Source organism: Galeopterus variegatus, unplaced genomic scaffold, assembly GCF_000696425.1.
Source record: "Galeopterus variegatus unplaced genomic scaffold, G_variegatus-3.0.2 Scaffold7301, whole genome shotgun sequence".
Classification (NCBI taxonomy): domain Eukaryota; kingdom Metazoa; phylum Chordata; class Mammalia; order Dermoptera; family Cynocephalidae; genus Galeopterus; species Galeopterus variegatus.
In genome coordinates this window covers 46,614-69,868 of record NW_007733412.1, presented here as the reverse complement: position 1 = coordinate 69,868, position 23,255 = coordinate 46,614, and the positions used below count along the sequence as shown (strand labels likewise).

Genomic DNA, 23,255 nt, shown 5'->3' with positions numbered 1-23,255 from the left:
GTCTTTGGGGGAAATAGTGTGATAATACATGCAAATATCTATGTTCTTCCTAAACATTTACTCTAATTTTAGCATCCTACACTGATCTTGCCTGCAGTAGTTATTACTGTGTTTTTAAGATGGTGATTTTATATTTCCCTCATTTCTTCTGCATTTATTAATTGGTATTCTTCTATGAGAAAAAAAGTCCCTTTCCACCTTTTATTTAATGATTCAGTCACTAATTTACAACAGTATTGTGAGGAAAACAGAGCCAGTACAGTCAGGCCCCCTCACCTCATATCCGGCTGGGTATGATTCAGCACATTCATTGTAACAAGTTATTTAAGAGTGGTGTGACAGCGCATGTGCACCCATATACTCCTTGGCTCCTTGCCATTGTGTGATTTTCGTTATAAGTGATAGTGGCTCTGGACCGCTGGCTGGCAGAGCTTGAGTAAGAATAATGCATGTTTATTCTGTTATCAGCCACTGGAATCTTTGTTCAACTACCTGACTCATGACCAGCACAGGACGGGGCAGAGGAGTCTGTGATCCAGCCCACCACAGTATGCAATTATAAATGTTAATTTTATTCTATGGCTTACAGTCTGGTATGGTTTATTTTGTATTTCAATTCTTCAGTTTTGGCTGCTCTTTTAGGTTGGCATCTGAGTGATTTCAACCTGACTCCATTTTATTTTTTTGAGGTCTTCCTACGTCTGTCAGTGCACAGCAAAGAAAACTTTGTATATGCACACTAATCCATATATGCGCACACGCACATATGTATTTATGTATCAAAATATTTGTGCATACACATATATGCATATAATCACATATAGAGAAAGTCAATTCTCATTATTTGTGGTGATTATGGTCCATAAAGTCTTTTCAAATACTGAAAATAACGATACTAAACTCTTGCTTCTGGTAAAAATACAGGGTTAGATTCCTGCAAGCCTGTGGTCACAAAATTTTTAACAACCAAAACCATTTGTTGTTATATGGGTTATATGTAATTTGTATTATATAGGTTAGTTTGCCAGCGTCCTTATAAACAAGCCAGTCATATCAGTATTGAAAGCTTGTTCTTTTACTTAACTCTTTATCTCTATGACATGAAACAGGTATTTTTGAAATTTGGTCACAGCTTTCTAATCTGGAAAACCTGCCTTACCTGCAATTTGAACATTTTTCACACCTTACCACTTTTTGAAACATATAAGCTTGCAGGCACCAGCTGTAAAGAATTTAACATTTTTCTAACCATGGGTAACATAAGCATAAATTTCTTTGGCATTCAGCTTAATAACTATGCTATCACTACACTTTTTCTTAAAAAAAAAAAAAAAGATTTTGTTCTAATCTGTTGCTGGACGTAGGGTATGGGGGGGTGCAATAGTGGGCCTCAACTCACTCCATCCTCTTACCAGGTCCTTGACTCCACCACAGGAAAGAATTTAAGGGCAGAATCACAGTAGAAAGTGAGGACAAGTTTAATGTAGCAGAAAAGAAATACAGGTTCCACAGAGAGAGTGCCACATAGCTCCAGAGACTGAGCAGGACCCACTTCATGTTTAACACAAAAGCAAGGAATACACACTTGAAGTTCAATACAGGGTGCAGGCTGGCTCAAGAGAGTGAGCAGCTGCTTGCTGAAATTAAGTTTGATGCAAAGTAAAGTATAAACACCTCAGCCAGTGAAGTGCCAGTTGCCTCCAAGAAAGTGATAAACAAACCCACCTTCTGCTGGGATCAAGGTGTTATAGTTTCTCTATCTAACAAATATTCAATTAAGGGGGGTGGTTCCCAGTTATGTAACATTAGTCTTGCACATGCTCGGTTGGTCTCTTCCTGGAGCACGTTCATCAGTCAGACCCTATCACATGCACCAGGCATATTCAAGAATATTCTGTGCTCCCTAGTACCTCTAGTGGAAGGTCCTTCAACCTCCAGGGTTATATAACCCTTCTCTACTGAGCATGCCCAGCCACTGGATTTACATAAACCAGCCCCTTGTGGTCTCAATTTCCCCATGTTGGTGTGGAAAATAGGTCTAACTGGCAACACCAGGGTTATATAACCCTTCTCTACTGAGCATGCCCAGCCACTGGATTTACATAAACCAGCACCTCGTGGTCTCAATTTCCCCATGTTGGTGTGGAAAATAGGTCTAACTGGCAACTGGAGAGCCTAGAGGAGGGGGCCTGAGACCTCAGGGAATGGCTGGAAACCCAGAGGCATGTCCTGAAACCCGAACCCAGGGAAACTGAGCACCTCCTATATCAAATCCACAAAATTAGCCGCTTTTCATCTGAAAACCGAAAGAATCTACTCTGACCTGGTCAACTGAATTATAGTGCCTTGGAGATCTGGTATGTCAGTAACCAAATCCATCTGCCCTGGAAAACATTATCATAGACCATTTTTACTTTGAAGCAGACTGAATGGCACCAAAAAGCCCTAAAATAACTTATAATACTTCTTTTTATCCTTACCCTAGATCTCAGCATGTAGGATGTAACTTAGTAACATTCCCAAATCTATACGTCATGTACAACCAATGGAAAACCTGATGAAGTAATACTCAGGGCTGTCTTTCTCTCTCCCTCCTTTGACTATTCCCCCTTCTCGTGATTATAAAATGTTAAGCTCTGCTGGCCCTCTTCAGAGCACATTTCTCAGGTCAACCAGACTATGTATCCCCACAGTTGCAATCATCATATTGGCTTAATAAATCTTTGCTACATGAATTTGGCTCAGTTTCTTTTGGGGTCAACACATATTTTCCATAGCTTCATCTGGTACTAAGGATGTCACTTTAGCACTTTCAGGAGAGGCCTGTTGTAGATTCATTAACATTGAACTCATGGCCAACAGCCTACACAAAGCTTACCAAAAACATGAGGTTTCTCTGAAAGTCATATCACAGCCTTCCTACTCTTGAGAAATTTAGACAGCACTTACATGTTTTGCTTAGGGGCTGTTTTAAGCAGTGAAATCATCAATTACAAGACTAAAATGTGAAAAATGGGTCACTGAATAAATGAACCATGAAAAGGGTACTTGTTTAAGGTATACAAGTGAAACAAGAAGGCAGGGAATTACCTGTTTAACCTCAACTGGGAATGTGCATGATGAGAAACTCATTTTTTTGCTGCTCAGAGCATGTCCCCTGTGACTGTGAAAGTGATGCAAATATTGACTTAGGGGTTACAAATGCATATTAGCTGGTAGGCAAATTTCAGATACAAAATCCATGAAAAATGAGAATTGACATTAAATAAAATAAAGTTCATATTGATACTTCTTACTTCAATCTTCAAGTCCATAGTTCAGTCTAGATTTCTCACTTATTTATAATTTTTTTCTTTGGTAGGAAGGAACCTTGTTTTGGTTATGAAAGTATATTCACTTATATTTTCAAATCTGGTAAATGTAGAGTAATTTCAAAACTGCTAACTCATATGCCCAAGAGAAACAAATTTACCACCCAGAGTAGAGTGTTTGGGATTTTTTTTACTTCAGTCTTAAAATATTGAGTTAAAACATTGTTTTTCAAAATTACTCAGGTTAGTGCTTTTCTTACTTGCACCCATTGGTATTGGTTATGCCATTAATTCGTAAAAAAATAATATTCATTTGTTATAGTATGCATTCCTCTTGATTTCCACCAACATCCTGGGTGATTATTTTTAATTTGTAGTCAGTAAAAATCACTATGTTTTGTTTACTCTACTCTGGGTGTTGAAAAATGCACAGTCATGTATTCACCCACACAGAGACATGGGATAGTTGCATCATCTCACAAAGTCTCTCATGTTTCCCCTTTGTGGACAGTTTTTCCTCCTTCTTCCAACCCTGACAACTAATTTTTCTTCTATCCCTATAGTTGTAGTATTCCAGAATTCATACAAATGGAATCGTATAATATGTGTACATCTACATTCTTTCACTTAGTAAAATAAACTTATGTTTCACCCGTGATGATTTGTAATCCATAACTGGTTCCTTCCTAATTCGAGTAGTATTCCATTATATGGAAGCACTACAGTTTGTTTTTCCATTTGCTTATTGAAAAACATCTAGGTGGTCTTTCAGTTTATGAAAATTATGATTAAAGATGCTCTTTGCATTAACATAGATATGTTTGTATGAATATAACTTTTCAGTTCACTTGGGTAAAATAACTAGGAGTGGCTTGCTGTTTTTTAATTGACAAATAATTGATTAAAGATATTTGTGTGGTGCAGGGCTAAATATCAATACCTGTGTACAATGTGCAATGATCAAATGACGATAATTAGCATGTTCATCATTACAAAATGTAATCATTCCTTGTGTCCATTAAACAATTTCTCTCTAGCCCCCCTCCCTCTTCCCCTTTCCCACCTCTAGTAACCACAGCTTTGTTCTGTCCTTCTGAAAGTTCAGTGCATCTTTGTGATTGTTCTTTTTCTTTCTTTCCTTCCTTCCCCCCTTCCTTCTCTCACTCCCTCCTCTCTCTCTTCCTCTCCCCTGCCCTTATGAGTGAGGACAAGTGATATTTCTCTTTCTGTGTCTGGCTTGTTTCACTTAACATAATTTTCTCCATGCTCATCCACATACCTGTGTGTATTAGCCCATTTCTGTTGCTTGAAACTGGGTAATTTGTAAGAAGATAAAACTTATTGCAAGTTTTCAGGGTCTGGGAAATGCAAAGTCCAGGGAACACATCTGGTGAGGGTCTTCCTTGGTTGTGACTTCAGTGACACAGGGTATCACAACACAAGATAGTGGAACCAGAGAGAGAGATAGCTCCTCATGCACTTTCCTTTTAAAGCCTTCAGAATAATGCCCACTATTCCAAGAATGGATCAATTCATTCACAAGGGTACAACCCTCATAATCCATCACCTCTTCAAGGCCCCATCTTTCAACTATCACAATAACATTTCCCACCTCAATTCATTCACAAGGGTACAACCCTCATAATCCATCACCTCTTCAAGGCCCCATCTTTCAACTATCACAATAACACTTCTCACCCTCTAACACTGTCACAATGGGGTGTGTGTGTGTGTGTGTGTGTGTGGGGTACAACCCTCATAATCCATCACCTCTTCAAGGCCCCATCTTTCAACTATCACAATAACATTTCCCACCCTCTAACACTGTCACAATGGGGTGTGTGTGTGTGTGTGTGTGTGTGAAGATTTGAGGTGACATTCAGTTCAAGGTGCTGAGAATGGCAGAATTTCATTCTTTTGTGTGTGTGTGTGGCAGAGTAGTTTTTCATTGTGTACATTTACCATGTTTTCCTTATCCAGAGGTCTATTGATGAATATTTAGGTTGATTCCATATCTTAGCTGTTGTAAATAGAGCTGCCACAACCATGGGAGTGCCTGTATCCCTTTGACATGGTGATTTCCATTCCTTGGGTGGTGGGATTGCTGTATCAAATGGTTGTTCTGTCTGTAGTTGTTTGAGACACCTCCATATTGTTTTCCATAATTTCTGTAACTAACTCACAGTCTCAGCAAGAATGTAGAAGTGTTTCCCTTTCTCCAAATCCTTGCCAGCATTTGTTATTCTCTGTCTTTTTGATAATAGCCAGTCTAACTGGGGTGAGATAATATCTCAATGTGGTTTTGATTATTTGCATTTCCCTGATGATTAGTTATGTTGAGCATTTTTTCATACACTTGTTGGCTATTTGTATGTCTTTTGAGAAATGTCTGTTCAGCTCCTTTGCCCATATATTAATTGGGTTTTTTGGTTTTATTTTAATGTAAAGTTGCTTTTGTTCCTTGTATATTCTGTATATTAATCCTTTGTTGGATGAATAGTTTGAAAATATTTTCTGCCATTCTGTAGGTTGTCTTTTATCTCTATTGATTGTTTCATTTGCTGTGCAGAAGCTTTTTAGTTTGATATAATCCTGTTTGCTTATTTTTTCTTTTGTTGCCTGTGCTTTTGAGGTCTTATTCATAAAGTCTTCACCCAGTCCTACATCCTGAAGTGCTTACCTATGTCTTCTTCTAGGAGTTTAATAGTTTCAGGTCTTATATTTAAGTCTTTACTGCATTTTGAGTTGATTTTGGTATATGGTGAGATGTACAGGTCTAATTTTCTAGTTTCCTTCTTCTACACTTGGATATCCGGTTTTCCCAGTGCCATTTGCTGAAGAGGCTGACCTTTCCCCAGTCTAAGTTATTGGTGACTTTGTCAACAGTTAGCCATAATTACATGGGTTGATTTCTGGATTCTCTATTCTGTTCCATTGCTCTGAGTGTCTGTTTCTATGCCAGCACCATGCTGTTTTGATTACTATAGCTTTGTAGTACAATTTGAGGTCAGGTAGTGTAATGCCTCCGGCTTCATTTCTTTTTAGTCAGGATTGCTTTAGTTATTTGCGGTCTTTTGTAGTTCCATATGAATTTTTAAAAATTTTATTGAGTTTATTTTACTTTTTTTTCTTGAAACATAAACCTAATTTATTACACATATTTGTGAGATACAGAGTTGGCTATCAGTATTTATGTACAATATGTGGTGACCACATCAGGAGTATTAACATATTCATCATTATGAAATGTAAACATTCTCTGTGTCTATTATCCAATTTCTCCCAAAGCCCCCTCTCCTTCCTCCTCCCCCTTTTTCACCTCAAGTAACCATAGTTCTGTTCTATCCTTCTGAAAGTTCAATGTATTATTGAGGTTCTTTCTTTCTCTTTCTTTCTTTCTTTCTTTCTTTCTTTCTTTCTTTCTTTCTTTCTTTCTTTCTTTCTTTCTTTCTTTCTTTCTTTCTTTCCTTCCTTCCTTCCTTCCTTCCTTCCTTCCTTCCTTCTCTCTCTCTCTCTTCCTTTCTTTTGTTTCTTTCTTTCTTCCTTTCTTAGCTCCCACTTATGAATGAGGACATGTGGTATTCCTATTTCTGTGCCTGGCTTATTTCATGTAACATAATTTACTCCAACTCATCCATGTTGCTGTGAATGGCAGAATTTCATTCATTTTTATGACTGAGTAGTATTCTGTCATGAATATTACCTCATTTTCTTTATCCAGTCATCTGTCAATAAATATTTAGGTTGATTCCAAGTACTGACTATTGTAAATAGAGCTGTGGTAAATACAGGAGTGCAGGTATCCCTTTAACATGATGATTTCCATTTCTTTGGGCATATACCCAGCAGTGGTATTACTGGATCATATGGTAGTTCTATCTGTAGTTGTTTGAGAAACCTCCATGCTGTTTTCCATAATAGCTGTACTAATTTACAGTGCCACCAATAATGTAGAAGAATTTTCCTTTCTCCACACCCTCGACAGCATTTGTTATTCTGTCTTTTTGATAATAGCCAGTCTATCTGGACATGATAGACTCAATGTGGTTTTGATTTGCATTTCCATGATGATTAGTGATCTTGAGCATTTTTTGTGTACCTGTTGGTTATTCATATGTCTTCCTTTGGGAAATGTCTATTTGGCTCCCTTTCCATTTTTTAATAGGATTTATTTTTTTTCTGTTAAGTTGTTTTTGTTCCTTGCATATTCTGGATATTAATCCTTTGTTAGATGTATAGTTTGCAATTTTTTTTTCCCATTCTGTAGGTTGTCTTTTCATTTTGTCGATTGTTTCCTTTGCTTGCTGAAGCTTTTAGTTTGATATAGTCACATTTGTTAATTTTTTCTTTTGTTGCCTGTGCTTTTGGGTTCTTATTTATAAAGTCTTTGCCCAATCCTACATCCTGAAGTGTTTCCCTTATATTTCCTCTAGGTTTTAGGATTGATTTTTCTATTTCTGTGAAGAATATCATTGGTATTTTGATGGGAATTGCGTTGAATTTGTAGATTGCTTTCAGTAGTCTGGACATTTTCACAATGTTAATTCTTCCCATACATGAACATGGAACGTCTTTCCATCTTTTTGTGTCCTTTTTAATTTCTTTCAGTAGTGTTTTGTAGCTCACATTGTAGAGATCTTTTATCTCCTAGGTTCAATTTATTCCTAGGTATTTTATTCTTTTGGTAGCTATTGTAAATGGGCTTGCTTTCCTTATTTCTTTTTCTGCTTGTTTGTTGTTGGTGTATAAAAACACTACTGATTTTTGTGTATTGATTTTATATCCTGCAACTTTACTGAATTCAGTGATCAACTCTAGGAGTTTTTTGGTAGAGTTATAGGTTTTTCTGTATATAGGATCATGTCATCTGCAAACGGGGACAATTTGACTTGGTGTTTTCAATTTCGATGCCCTTTATTTCTTTCTCTTGCCTGATTGCACTCGTCAATACTGCCGATACTATATTGAATAAGAGTAGTGAGAGTGAGCAACTTCATCTTGTTCCTCTTAAAGGAAGAGCTTTCAGCCTTTCCCTATTCAGGATGATGTTGGTGATGGGTTTGTCATTTACATAAGAACACATACCAACTACCAAGACTGAACAATGAAGAAACAGAAAACCTGAACAGATCAACAATGAGCAATGAGATTGAATTAGTAATCAGCAGTCTCCCAACAAAGAAAAGACCAGGGCCATATGGCTTTACTGATGAATTCTACCAAAACTTTAAAGAAAATTTAACACCAATTCTTTTTAAAGTATTCCAAAAAATTGAAACGGAGGCCATTCTCCCAAACTCATTCTGTAAGGCAAGCATCACCCTGACACCAAAGCCAGATAAAGTCACAACAACAAAAAGAAAGCAACAGTCCAATGTCCTTGGTGATAACTGATGTAAAAATCCTCAACAAGATGTTAGCAAACAGAATACAACAGCACATCAAAAAGATTATATATACCATGATCAAGTAGGATTTTTCTCAGGGATGAAAGGATGATTCAATATATGCAAATCAATAAATGTGATACACCACATCAGCAAAATTGAGGACTAAAACCATGTGATTATCTCAATAGATGCAGTAAATTCATTTGAAAAAATTCAGCATTGCTGCAATGATAAAGACTTTCAACAATTTAGATATAGAAGTTAAGCATCTCAACAGGATTGCTGTTTGTTGTTGTTCTTGTTAAGTGGATGTTTAACATTATAAGAAACTCCAAAAACTCAAACTGCTTTCCAAAGTGGCTGTCCCATTTTGTATCCCATCAGCAGTGTGTGAGAGTTTCTAATGCTTCACCTACTCTTCTTTAAATATTTTTGAATTTTAGTCATTTTAGTGGATAGGCAATAGAATTCCATTGCAGTTTTAACTTTTATTTTCCTGATGACCAGGATATTGGACCAATGATATTGGTTATCTTTTACTATGCTTATTTGACATTTATATATCAACTTCAGTAAAGTTTGTGTCTAGATAGTCATTTAAAAAATTTTTCATGTGTTTTAATAGTCTAATAGTTTAATAGTTTAATATATTCTGAATATACTTCTTTATTTTATATATATTATATTTTACATATATATATATATAAATTTTTTCCTTAGCCATATTACTTGTCTGTCGGGATGGTGACCTAAGCCTCATTTCTGAGAAATTAGATTTTCTTAGCTATATGAATGCTTGCTAGTTTTCTCATTATGTCGCATTCTAATTCACCACTATATTTGATGATTCAAGAAAGATCCTTGTGGATCCTGACACCTTAATATTTTCTACAAGCCCCAATTGTTGAATTAGTAACTGTGTTCACAAATAATGAAGATTACTCATCACAGCCTATTATGTGTCTATTATTTCTAAAAAATATAGAACATAGTAAGACAAGGCAATATTATTGCCTCACTTCTTTTACTGTAAAATGAGTTTCTTTTTCAGAATCAATTTTAATTATCTCATTGTGGTAATGAATAAAACAAATGGTAACCTAGAGATGGTATTGTTGGCAAAAACATTGTGAGGAATCAAAAGCAAATGCTTACTTTCAATAAATATCTCTTCCATTGAGTACAAATAATAAACCTCCACATGAAAAAAGGGTGTAAATGTGGCAATTTGCTGCCAGGAAGCCAGTTTCTGGTTTCTCCCTCTAGCAAATGAGCTATATCAGAAATTCAGCATTGGCCTCTGGTATTAACAGGTTTGACAACCAGCTAACTCATACATAAACTTAATCCTTGTTCCTGTACCACCATTTTTCATGAGTCCATTAATCAAATATATAGGTAAATAATTCAGGAAAACTAAATGGCTCTCAAAAAATGGGTCATTTTATCCTCTTATTATAAATATTCTCTTCAGATGAGTGTTTTGTTAAAATGTCACATGAAATACATTTTAAAAGAGCCATTCAAGTCTCATTTTACTAAACCTCTTCATTATAGATACTTCCTTCTTCCTTTCTAAGCCCCTGGATATGGAACATATCATTAGCTCATGTCCATGAATCTTAACTCTTACATCTGCCTAGCAGTAAGCTTCTGGGCAATAAGGATAAGTGGATATTCCAGCTGAATTTCTCCCACTGGAACAATAATAATCCATCCTAACTATGCTTTAGGGCTGGATGAGAGGTAATGATGAGCTATTGGAGCATGTATAGCTAGTTACATTATAAGATGCAGGACTATCTGTGAACCAGGCTCAGTTTTGTCTTCCTTTGGTAAGTGGTCATTGCAAACCAACCTCGAGATTCATTGTATATTCGTCATGAAATTGCAGAACCTTTCCTAAATGGTAACAGAATACTTTTTGCTTCACAGAAGGTGTTCTTGTTCTGAAAGCTGATTTAAATATGGATTGGATGAAAGTCTTGGACTCATTGTGATTACCAAGTCAGGCTCAATTTATAAACCTAATGTTACTATTGAAAAAGAACTACCTAAGTTGCTGCACACTTATTTAATTCCTAGATTTTCATGATTAAATTACTGTAAAATGATAAATCTTTATATATTACCTATTTCATTACCACTCTAGATATGCTTCTGGAAATATAGTACAGCTTTGCTGCTAGAAGTTGTACTATAATTGGTTTTACCACTCTGAGTCTTAAGACATTTCAGTAACACCCCACTTTTTTCTTCAGCTTAAAAAAAAGACATTTCAAAGATGTTTGTATTTGGTTTTACTTTGAGCTTCTTAGGAAATAAAATTTGGGGTTAATGAGTTGCTTGAACATACTGAATAAATTTCAACATGTCCATGTCATCAATCTATTAATTCAAAACTCAACTCTATATCAAGAAATTTATAGTATTTCAACTACTTTCTTTATAGGTTACCTTGAAGTCATCAATTTATTGACCACCTGTGATTCCAGCAGAGTCTCTCCCACATACTCAAGATGGCATAGGCAATCCAGAATTTCTGACAGATGGACTCATTTTAATAAATTCAGCTCAATATAAAATTATGTTTTACTTTCTCCCAAATGAGTGCCATGAAAATCCATCCCAATATTATTTTCCATACTTATATTAGAATAACTAGCAAAATTTGTAAAACTTTTGATATGGAATACTTTTCCTTCTGAATTTGTATATGCTTACCAACTCCAAAATAATGAACAACTCGGATAGAGGTTATAGGCCTGGAGATAGTCTAATAATGGTGAATGCATCCATAAGGAGAAATTGGAGACTAACTCCTCCTGCAGGTGAGGTAATTCCAGGGTTTCTAAACAATGCATGGCCAGCTTCATGAGGCAGAGGAAGATGGATCCTTCTCTTGGCAAGGAGGCTAGTGGTGCTTTCAAATTCAGGTGCTTAAAGTCAACTGAATCCACAGAGAGGTTTTCATTCCATTTCTTAACGCCCACTCTTTCCCAGTTACCACCCTAATATTCAAATAAGATATATGGAGAGGTTGTGAATTAAAACAACTTATAATTAAAGAAACCATAGGATCAGGATTTAATATGGAATATGTCATCTCTATAGCTATGAGATAATTGAAACACTAAAATTACATTATGTTTAGTTATGCTCTCTAACACGTTTGAAAGCAGCCAGCTCAATGCATAAGTGCTGAATCTCCATGAGAGATGTTCCTAGAGCTCTTGCTATAAATTTAATATGGAATATGTCATCTCTATAGCTATGAGATAATTGAAACACTAAAATTACATTACGTTTAGTTATGCTCTCTAACACGTTTGAAAGCAGCCAGCTCAATGCATAAGGGCTGAATCTCCATGAGAGATGTTCCTAGAGCTCTTGCTATACATTTTATGGTCATCTGCACCTACTATGATCTATATCAGCAATATAGATGCCTAACTGAAACTGGTATTGTTTAAAATAATAGTAGTAGTTATAATTTATTAAGCACTTGGAAGTTACCAGGCATGTTTGTAAGTGCTTTTTAAACCTTGTCTTAATAAATATTTCCTGCTATTTTCTGAGAAAACTACTATTACTCTCTATAATTTTCTTATGGGGAAACTGATTCATTGAGAGTTCAGCTAATTTGCCCAAGGTCATGCAGATGAAAATATTATATAGAGTGAAAGAGGGAGTAGATAAAGTGCTATTAGATGTGAAGAATCCCACCTGAAGAAGCCACTGATATCTCAGGAGTGAAGCATAACTTCCTTAAGTTAATAATATTGCTGAGTATCACTGTGATATTTCACTGTTGTCCATAAGAAAACATTTCAATGTAAGTAAACACCAAAAGTGTGATCCCCATGGGAATCTGATCATAGTGGTCCATCTGGTAGCTTAATGAATAAAAAAAAAAAAAAATAGGATTTTGCCCTAGATATGTCCCCAGTGGAGATGCTGGGAGGTAGACTGAAAAAGAAAACAGAGGTTCAGACTGTTGAAAAAGAAGTTTAAGAGGTGGCCATTATTGTGGTAAAATGGTTACAGGCTTTGCATCCATGATTCTGAAAAACAAAGAATCTGAAAAAAGAAGTAAAAAGTTGTTCAAGAAAAGTCACAGAAATTATGTTTTAAAGGCAAATATATAGATAACATAAATAAAAATTAGGCATATTAAGAATTCCATTCATTTGTTGATTAACAAATATTTTACTGAATGACTATGCTACAATAAGCTCTTTTACAAGGTATGATGAAAATGTTGCCTTTGTTCAAAAACTGCTCATAGTCTATTAGCAAAGATAGTCCAATACATTGTGAAAATTGCTATCCCGTTTTTAAGCACACTGTGCTATTCCAAGATCCTTATGCTGTCCTATGTGACTATAAAATATAGCAATAAAGTTTCCATTATATAGATGGGCCAAAAGGTCAACTTCAGCTTGGGAACTTTAGCACAGGAGACCTAACATCAGAAAAAGATGCAGGGAATGATGAACAACAAAGAGCCATGGCTGTTTAAAGATACAAAGATTTACTGTGACTCAAATCAGACTGGTGGAGAATGACTAAGTAATACCTTTGAGTGATATAATGAATTATCAGCCATGTATTCTATATCTATGGCTGAGGTTGGTGGTGTGGGTAAGTCAGTGTTCAATCCACAGTGACAGCGTCTTGCCCATAAGACATAAACAAAAATGGAACACACCGAAAATGACCACAGTTATCACGCAGGTATATATTGCATCTGACATTAGCAATAGAAGAGTCAGGGAATTCCGAATTTCTTTAACTAAAGTGAATTTCATGCTGTCCAAGAGATTTAAGTTTAATTCTAAAGGAGTAGGAATAATTGTCTCCTGAATGTTTAATTTTCTGGAGTATGTTAACATGGAGAGAAATCTTCATAAGCCAAGCCTGGCATTTTGGATGTGCTCATTTAGTACTTTCCTGAAGAAATAAATGATCTAAATAGCAACTAATTATGAAATTCTAAGATTCCTTGTATATTTTTATTTTACAAAGTTTCTCCCCTCCTCCAGGAATTGGTACAATGACTTAACTTGCTGGGGCACTGCCCTGATCTGAATCACTGTTTTGATGTGTATTAGCCATATGTAATTACTTATTTCCTCTGACTCTCTATGCCTCATTCTTTAACAGGAGGAGAGAAACATATCCACTAAAGGTACTGTTAAATTCTTAAAGGCATAGATAAAACATTTAACACAGTTTAAAACATAATATTCACATGAAGGAAGTCAGTATTGATTTTATAGCATTATTTTGCCTTGCATAGTAAATTGAAACAATAAAGTTAACTCTTTCATTAAAGCATAAAAAGGAAGTAATTGTTATTTGTTTCTTTCTGTTTATTTCTTCATGATTCACACACACTTCTTCCTTCATTTTTACAACTCTGTATTACTTGCAATCATAATCCTCTCTGCCTAGAATATTCATTTAATTGTATTTACTATATTTATGAGTTTTTCCTAGACAATGCAGATGTTGTGAGGACTCCTATCTTTTCCATTGATATATCACTTGGTATATGTTTTTATAAAAAATAAGTCTGTATGTAAATGTCTACCTATTTAACTACTTTTTAAAACTGCTTAACCATTGCCTGAAATTCCACAGGATGGCTACTACATATTTGCAAAACCCAGTTGCTTTAAAAACTATTTTGAGAAGATTCTTATTCTGTTTAAAGGAAACTGTTAATATCCAAATATAGATATTGAGTTAAGAAAAAATAGTGTATGCATAATCACTTATTTTATTCTTTACAAAATATTATTTTAGAATATTTGGTAGGTACTACTTTTATGGTTTTCCTGTTTGATTTGTCCATAGACTTAAACTGAGAAATAAACCCCAGTGTTTCCTGGATGTAAAAGGAGAAATATATGAAACAGTTTGGCATTTCCTAGAAATTGAGGGTGTGGTTGTTGATATAACTTCTCTCAATCTGGCCTTGGGGTATAGTGGATATGATATATAGTGGTACACAGATCAAACTGAGAAGAAGATCAATTCATGATTCATGATATCCATTTGAGCCAGAGAAAGTGACTGAAAAGGCACTCCTTGCACACCATCATAATCTTATTTCCAGTAACTCTTTTCAATCAGAAAATTACGTGATTTTTTAATAATGTGCAAAATAATCAAGAAAGATAATAAGAGTGAAAACTAAGGTGACAGCCAAAGCAGACAAGATTTATCTTTTGCTTGTGATTTTAGGGCTAAAATGAAGCTACATGTAGCAATTATTGGGAAACTGATCATAATTCTGCTGATAGTCAGGAGAATTGTCTTCCTATTTATGTGAATGGTAACATTACCTGGCCTACAGGCTGTATACAGGCTGTATAGACCCAAATGGTTGCATTAGCCAAACTAAATTTTAATTGTGTGATATTTTCTCTCCCCATGAGAATACTAGAAAATTTACAAGAATCATCTTTTTTATCACTTTATTCACAGTGCTTTTTATAAGATAATTAAGTAAAACCTGAATGAGTTAATCATGCATTGGAGAGTCATTTAATAATTCTAGTATGCAACATGAACTTCTACTAATTATTATAAATGAAATTTAGTGATTGTAACTCTATGAGTCTGGTTATTGATATCAGAGAAGTAGACTTAAATCCCATTTCTGAAAGCTATAATCTGTAACATTGAACTTTCAACTTAGATTTCACTCTGTTCATTCACATATATTAGAAATAATAGTAGTCACTTTCTAAGGAGTTTCATAAAATAAATATGGCATATGACTGACCTAATATAATGTATAATGTATAGAATGTTATCGTAACAGATATTATTTCTCTTCCCTACTTCCAAAAATCCTAAAGTCATTTCTAGACCCTCAGAATATAAAACTCAGTTTACCAAAGAGTTGAACTCTCACCAGTTTATCATAACTTTTTGCATTTTTCCTGATATATTTTACAATTTCTATTCTGTTTTTTAAAAATTTTTGGAATTATTTAATCTACTTAAAGAAAAATACCTCTGAACAAAAGAGAATAATAATTGTAGGTACCTCACAAAGTTGTTGGCAGAATTACATGAGCCAATACATAGAAAACAATTATAATAGGTCTGCAATATAGTAATCACTGAAAAAAAAAAACACTTTATTGTCTGTTCTCCTCCTCTTAACAGTTATCCTTATTATTAGCATAATTATTAATAACAGTATAAAGAATTTGAACACACATGAGTTTTTAATATTTTCAAATATTTAAGGGAATATTTATATTTTATTTCCAATCCCTTGATGATTGTGGTTTTTTGATTACACAGAAATGCCAAAAGGAATCAAATTTTCTAGTAACATTCATTTCTATTACCTGGTAAAAATGAAAAGTTCCAAAGTCCACATCTTCTGACACTCTTTTCATTAAAAAAAAAAAATGCCCTGTATCTCTTCCAATGTAAACCAGTGCTATTCAAAATCATAATAATTAAACTAGATTTTTACTTCTTCCAAATGCATATAAATAAAATATTTGAATTTTTAGAAAATTTTGGAGTAATATTTAGTTTTATGAAATTTATTGAGAGCAAGGTGGAGGAAATTTTAATATGGAAATGGAAAAAATATATAATTTAATGAGAGAGAATTTTGAGAGGGTATGCATATCAAAAGGGATGTACAAGAATGTTATTTTTTCAATGTTATTAATACTTTCATTTACCAACGAAATATATAACATGGTGGATGGTGTCCTCAAAGGCTTGCTTCACTTGCTGGTTCCTCAGGGTATATATAAATGGATTCATTATGGGAGTAACAAAAGTATTGAGAGTAGCTACTCCTTTGTTCAATGATGCTTTTTCTTTGCAGAAGGATTAGCATACATGAATATGCAGCTTCCATAAGAGATGGAAATGACAATCATATGAGAGAAGCATGTAGGAAATGCCTTTTTTCTCTGACTGGCAGATGGGATTTTCAAAATTGTCCTAATGATGAACAGGTAGGACAGAATGATTAATGCCAAAGTGAAAAGCAAAATCACTATAGCAGAGTAAAAACCAATCACTTCTAGGAGCCATGTGTCTGAGCAGGATAATTGCAATAAGGAGAAATAGTCATAAGCACAGTGATCAATGACATTGGAGGCACAGTAATCTAACTGGAGAAATAGAATCACTGGTGGGAAGATATTTAAGAATCCTACCAGCCAAGCACACAGGACAAGCAATATGCGGACTCTCTTGCTCATGATGTTTGTATAATGCAGGGGTTTGCAGATGGCTACATAGCGGTCATAGGACATAGCAGTGAGGAGGTAAAATTCAGTTATACCCATGAAGATGAAGAAAAACAACTAAGCTGCACAATTGTTTTATGAAACAGTTTTGTCTCTGGTGATGACTGTGCTCAGAAATCTAGGGATACAGACAGTTGTAAAGGTTATTTCTAATGCAATAGCAGTGAGGAGGTAAAATTCAGTTATACCCATGAAGATGAAGAAAAACAACTAAGCTGCATAATTGTTTTATGAAACAGTTTTGTCTCTGGTGATGACTGTGCTCAGAAATCTAGGGATACAGACAGTTGTAAAGGTTATTTCTAATGCAGAGAAGTTCCTGAGGAAGAAATACACAGGGGTCTGTAGCTGGGAGTCCACAAAGGTGAGACTGAAAATGGTCAAATTTCCAGTGACACTTAATATATGTGATAATTAAGAAGAGAAAAATCACAATCTGGAGCTCCAGGTCATCTGATAGCTTTTGAAGAATGAATTCTGTGGGTACTGCATAGTTTTTATCGCTGATCTTTTTTTCTTGGCTCTTTAAGAATAGAAAATGTATGTTTCCCCTGTAGAATGTAAAAAAATTAAAACGGGATTGTGAATGGGGTATAACATTTTTAACATTTCCACAATGATGAATAATAATATGATATTAGAGAACAGGTGAGCCACCGGCCAGACTCTGCCCTGCCTGTGCAGAAGGCAGGAACCCACATCACACCACTGCAAATGGGGCAGGCATTCAGGCAGGCAGGAAGACAGACCAGCCACCTTCCAGACCCCTGCCAATCCCATTCAGAAGGCAGGACCCTGTACTGTGCTACCACTGATGAGGGCAGCACCCAGGCAGGCATGAAAACAGACCAGCCACTCAACCAGGCTTGCCCCACCTGTGTAGAAGGCAGGACCTTGTGTGCCATGCCATCACCATGAGGCTTCACACAGCTTCCATGAAGGTGGTACACAACAGCCACCACCACAGCTAATACTGCTGCAAGGATGGCTTGCTGCCTTAATAATATCCATGACCACTGTGCTGGTGGCCCATTACATATTTGACTTTATTCACACAAAGACAGGCACTGGACAACCTGGAAAAAGGGGAAAAAGCCTTTCTCCTCAAAGTCCACTACAGAGTAATAGAAGAAGTAACTTATCTACCAGATGGCCAAAAATCAATGTAGAGATACTAGAAATATGAAAAAAATCAGAAAATATGACAGCACCACGGGAATTCAGTAACTCTCAAGTACCAGACCCTATAGAACAGGAAATCTTTGAAATGACTTGAAAAAGAATTCCAAATAACTATATTAAGGGAACTCAATGAGATAAAAGAGGACTCTGCAAGACAGCACAATGAAATGAGAAAAAAATAGCCAGGATATGAAGGATGAAATTTACAAAGAGATTAATATCTTAAAAAAGAATGTAGCAGAACTTCTGGAACTGAAAGACATGTTCAATGAAATCAAAAACACAACTGAGAGCTTATGCAGCAGATTAGAACAAGCTGAAGAAAGAAGATCTGAACTTGAAGATGGTCTTTATGAAACAATTCAGACAGACAAGAAAAAGGAAAAAAGAATTTAAAAAATGAAGAATCTCAAAGAGAACTATAAGACAACCTTAGGTGCACAAACATCCAAATCATGGGTGTTCCTGAAAGGGAGGAGAAAAGTAAAGAAAATGAAGATCTATTCAATGGCATAATAATGGAAAAATTCCAAGGTATAGGGAGAGACGCAGACCTTCAGATTCAGGAAGCTCAAAGATCCCCAGTTTCAGTACAAAAAGATCCTCTCCAAGACACATTATAGTCAAACTGGCAAAGATCAAAGATAAAGAGAGAGTTCTAAAAGCAGAAGAGTAAAGTGTCAATTCACTTATAAGGAGCCTGTATCAGACTAACAGCAGACTTCTTAACTGAAACTCTACAGGCAAGAAGAAAATGAAATGACATATTCAAAATACTAAAAGCAAAAACCTGTCAGCCAAGAATACTGTACCCAGCAAAGCTATACTTCAGAAATGAGGGAGAAATAGTTTATTTCCCAGACAAAAACTGTGGAGTTCATCACCCCATGACCAGTCCTGCAAGAAATTCTCATGGGAGTCCTGCATCTGGAATCCAGAAAACAATAATCACTACAATGAGTACACAAGCAAGAACAAAACCCACTAGTAAAACACAAATACAAATGAGAAAGATAAAAGAAACTAAATCTTACCACCTCAAAAAACCCCCATAAAGTTTGTTGACCAATAATCAAAGGAGAAGAAAAGAACAAATTATACTGAAAACACCTAAACAAAAAGCCATAAAATGCCTGGAATAAGACTGTACTACCCCATAACAACTCTAGGTGTAAATGGATTAAATTCCCTACTCAAAAGACACAGACTGACTGACTGGATCAAAAAGTAAGACCCAACTATATGCTGTCTTCAAGAGACACATGATTGATGATATGATAAATGATAAATGAAAATGATAAAGGGCTTCATCCAGCAAAAAGACATAACAATCATAAATATATACACAACCAATGCTGAAGCACCCAGAGATATAAAGCAAACACTATTAGACCTAAAAAAAGAGATAGACCCCCAAATGATAATAGTGGGGAGCCTAAACACCCCCTTTCAGCACTGGACAGATCATCCAGGCAACAAATCGACAGAGAAACACAGTATTTAAACTATACCTTAGACCAATTGGACCTGGAAGACATTTACAGAACATTTTATCCCAAAACTACAGAATACATATTCTTCTTATCATCACACAGAACATTCTCCAAGATAGTCCACATGTTAGGTCATAAATTAAGTCTCAATATCTTTAAAAAAATCAAAATCACCTCAACTACCTTTTGAGACCACAATAGATTAAAACTAGAAATTAATAACAAGTGAAACTCAGTACTCTATACAAATACATGGAAATTAAACAATAGACTCCAGTTTTTTAATCCACCTGGCCACTGAATGTCTTTTGAGTGGGGAGTTCAATCATTTAGCATTGCTATTGAAAGCTATTGTCTAACTCCTGTCATTTAATTGCTTTTGTGTGGTTGCTTTAGGTATCTTTTGTTCCTTTCTCTTCCTCTTGTTTGACTTTGGAGTTTGTTGTTTTTTTGAGGTAGTATTGTATAGGTTTTTTTCTCTTCCTTCTTTGCCTGTGTGCTGTACCAGTGGGATTTGTTCTTCCTTGTGTATTCATGGTGGTAATGATTATTTTAAGGAGAGTACTTGTGTGATTATTACATTAATGCCCACATCTGACTCACAGTATATACAGATGAGTGGTTCCTCTCTTATTGAGAAGGTAAAGAGCCATTGTACTAAACTTTTAATTCATATCAAAATACATTCAAGGATTCATGTAGCCCCCAAACCTCTACATAGGGATTCAGTTTAAGTTTCAATATCTATCCATACACTTATGTATATGTGTTGTATCAATTTATATATAAATACTTTTTATCCATACATCAATATATGTGTGTGCATCAATTTGTATATAAATATTTTATTTACATAAATGTGTATGTAAAGATATATGAGTGTGTATGTGTGTAAAACTAGTATATGTATATGTCTAGGAATATTTGGAGTTCTTTTCTTCCTTTGCTTCTTCATTAAAAGTGGGGGTTATATAAATATTAATTTTTTTTGAAATTGGTCTAAGTTAACTGTTGTTTTTTTCTTTCTACTTTTGGACATAAAAGACTATAGAAGTGGAACACCTGTTGAAACCACAGAAGATAGAAATAATCTTTTTTTTGTGGATCTATATATTCTGCAATACTTTTTTGTGGATCAGTATATTCTGGAATATAAAAATTAACAGAACAAATAGCAGCTAGGAACATACTATGGCAAATGAGGAGCAGAAGATGGTGTTAAAACTGATCTTTTTTAGCGATTCCCCAAACCAGAAGCCTTCTGACACTTCATTAATCCATTAAAAAAACATAGTCCATTAGATTTACATACTCTAGTAACAAGGTTAAAGATATAAAACTTTGCCTCATTCTGATTGCATATGACTCTCATCTCAGAATACTCTATGTTCAAGATACTCAGCAAATGATCAGATCACTCAACTATGTAAACAATGAATTTCTGAAGAAAATATATTGGATGGTGGTGGAGCAAGATGGTGAAATAGTACACTCCAGTAATTGTCCCAGCACAGAAACATCAATACGAACAACTATCTACACAGAAGAATATCTTTACAAGAGTTAAAGAAACCATGTAAGAGATTACAATACTTGGTTGCAATACAATAACAAGAAAAAGTTGAATTATAGTGGTATGAAGGACAGTTTCACATTACCCATGTCACCCCTTCCCCTACCCCAGGGAGTACAGTGCATAGCGAGATACCATCTACCTGGGGGAAAGAGAGAGAAGTGCTCATATGACATTGCCTTAGACCCAAACGCTGGGCTTGCCTAAGTTAAATTCAGTAATGGGAAGACCCCCATAGTTCCAGACTTTAAGCCAATATCCAAGAACTAAGTCATCAGATCTGCCTTAGTGCCTGGTGGGATCATGCACCACTAAGCTTTAGGCTTATGTGGCAGACTTGATCTTCAGCTCACACTACTGCTGGGAAGAAGTCAATGACCCCAGGCTTGGGATAACCCTCAGCAGGCAACCTCAGTGGCCCTGGGCTGGGCTTTACATGCACCCCAGGACTGTTCTGGTCACAGCACTTCAGACTTTGGAATCACACCAGGTAACTTTCCGAGAATCTCTTTATAAGCTGACTGTTGAAGAGTTTTCCCAGACAAAGCTAGTCTGCAAAAACTAAAATAAGTACCTACTTCTTCAAATACAAAGACATTGATGAATGGCCACAAAAATCAAAAACAATTAGGGAAACATGACATTAACAAATGGACAAAATAAAGTGCCAAAATAAAGTGACTGACCCTAATGAAATGGTGATGGATAAACTTCCTGACAAAGAATTCAAAGTGGCCACAAAAATCAAAAACAATTAGGGAAACATGACATTAACAAATGGACAAAATAAAGTGACTGACCCTAATGAAATGGTGATGGATAAACTTCCTGACAAAGAATTCAAAATAACTGTTTTAAGGAAGCCCAGTAAACTTAAAAAAAATAAAAAATACAGAAAAACAATTCAACAAAAGGTAGAAAATAATATGTTATCAGAATAAGAAATTTATTAGAGAGATCAAGGTCATTTAAAAAAAACAAACAGAAATCCTCAAGCTGAAAAATACAATGAACTGAATAAACAATGCAGAAGGGAAATCAACAGCAGAACTGATTAAGCAGAAGAAACAATATGTGAACTCTGACAGACTGTTTTAAAATACACATTCAGAGGATAAAACAGAAAAAAGAATGAAAACAAATGAAGAAAGCTTATAATAGTTAAGGGAGATCATGAAAAAAGCAAATTTTTGAGTCATAGCTGTTAAAGAAAGAGAAAAGAAAGATAAAAAGGTAGAAAGCACATTTAATAAAATAGTATCAGAAAACTTTTTAAACCTAGAGAAAGCTTAAAGATGAATGGTCTCTAATCAGGTTCAATTCAAAGAAGACTACCCAAAGACATTATAATGAAACAGTCAAAATTCAAAAACAAAGAGAGGATTCTGAAAGCAACGAGAGAAAAGAAGCAAATAATATATACAGAAGTTCCAAAATAGCTAGCAGGAGACTTCTCAACAGAAACCATACAGCCAAAAGATAGTGGGATGATATATTTGAAAAGCGGAAGGAAAAAACTGCCACCCGATAATAGAGAACACAGAAAAGATTTCAAAAGCTGAGGAAGTTCATAAGCATCAGTTCTACTGTATTAAAAAAGAAAATATGAAAGGAAAGTTTTTCAAGCTTGAAAACAAAGATGCTAATGAGTAACAACAAAAGTATAAAACCCACTGGTAAAAGTAAGTACATAGTCAAGTTCAGAATACTCTAATATTGTAATAGTGTGTGTAAATCACATATTTTTAGTATAAAGGTTAAAAGGAAAAAATATTAAAAATTCTGCCCCAATTTGTTAAGGGATATGCAAAATGAAAAATAAAAAATGTTTCATCAAAAATTCGAATGGGCTCTCATTCATAAATTCTTTGCCCAGTCCTACTTTCTAAAGTGTCTCCCCTAACTTTTCTGTTACTAGTTTTATAGCTTCAGGTCTTATACTTATGTCTTTAATTCATTTTGAGTTGATTTTGGTATATGGTGAGAGGTGCGGGAATAGTTTCTTT

General features: G+C 35.1%; 1 pseudogene; it reads right to left on the bottom strand.

Annotated features, from left to right (window-relative positions):
• Positions 1-16,414: 16,414 nt before the first annotated feature.
• Positions 16,415-18,012, bottom strand: LOC103607282 (annotated as a pseudogene).
• Positions 18,013-23,255: the final 5,243 nt, after the last annotated feature.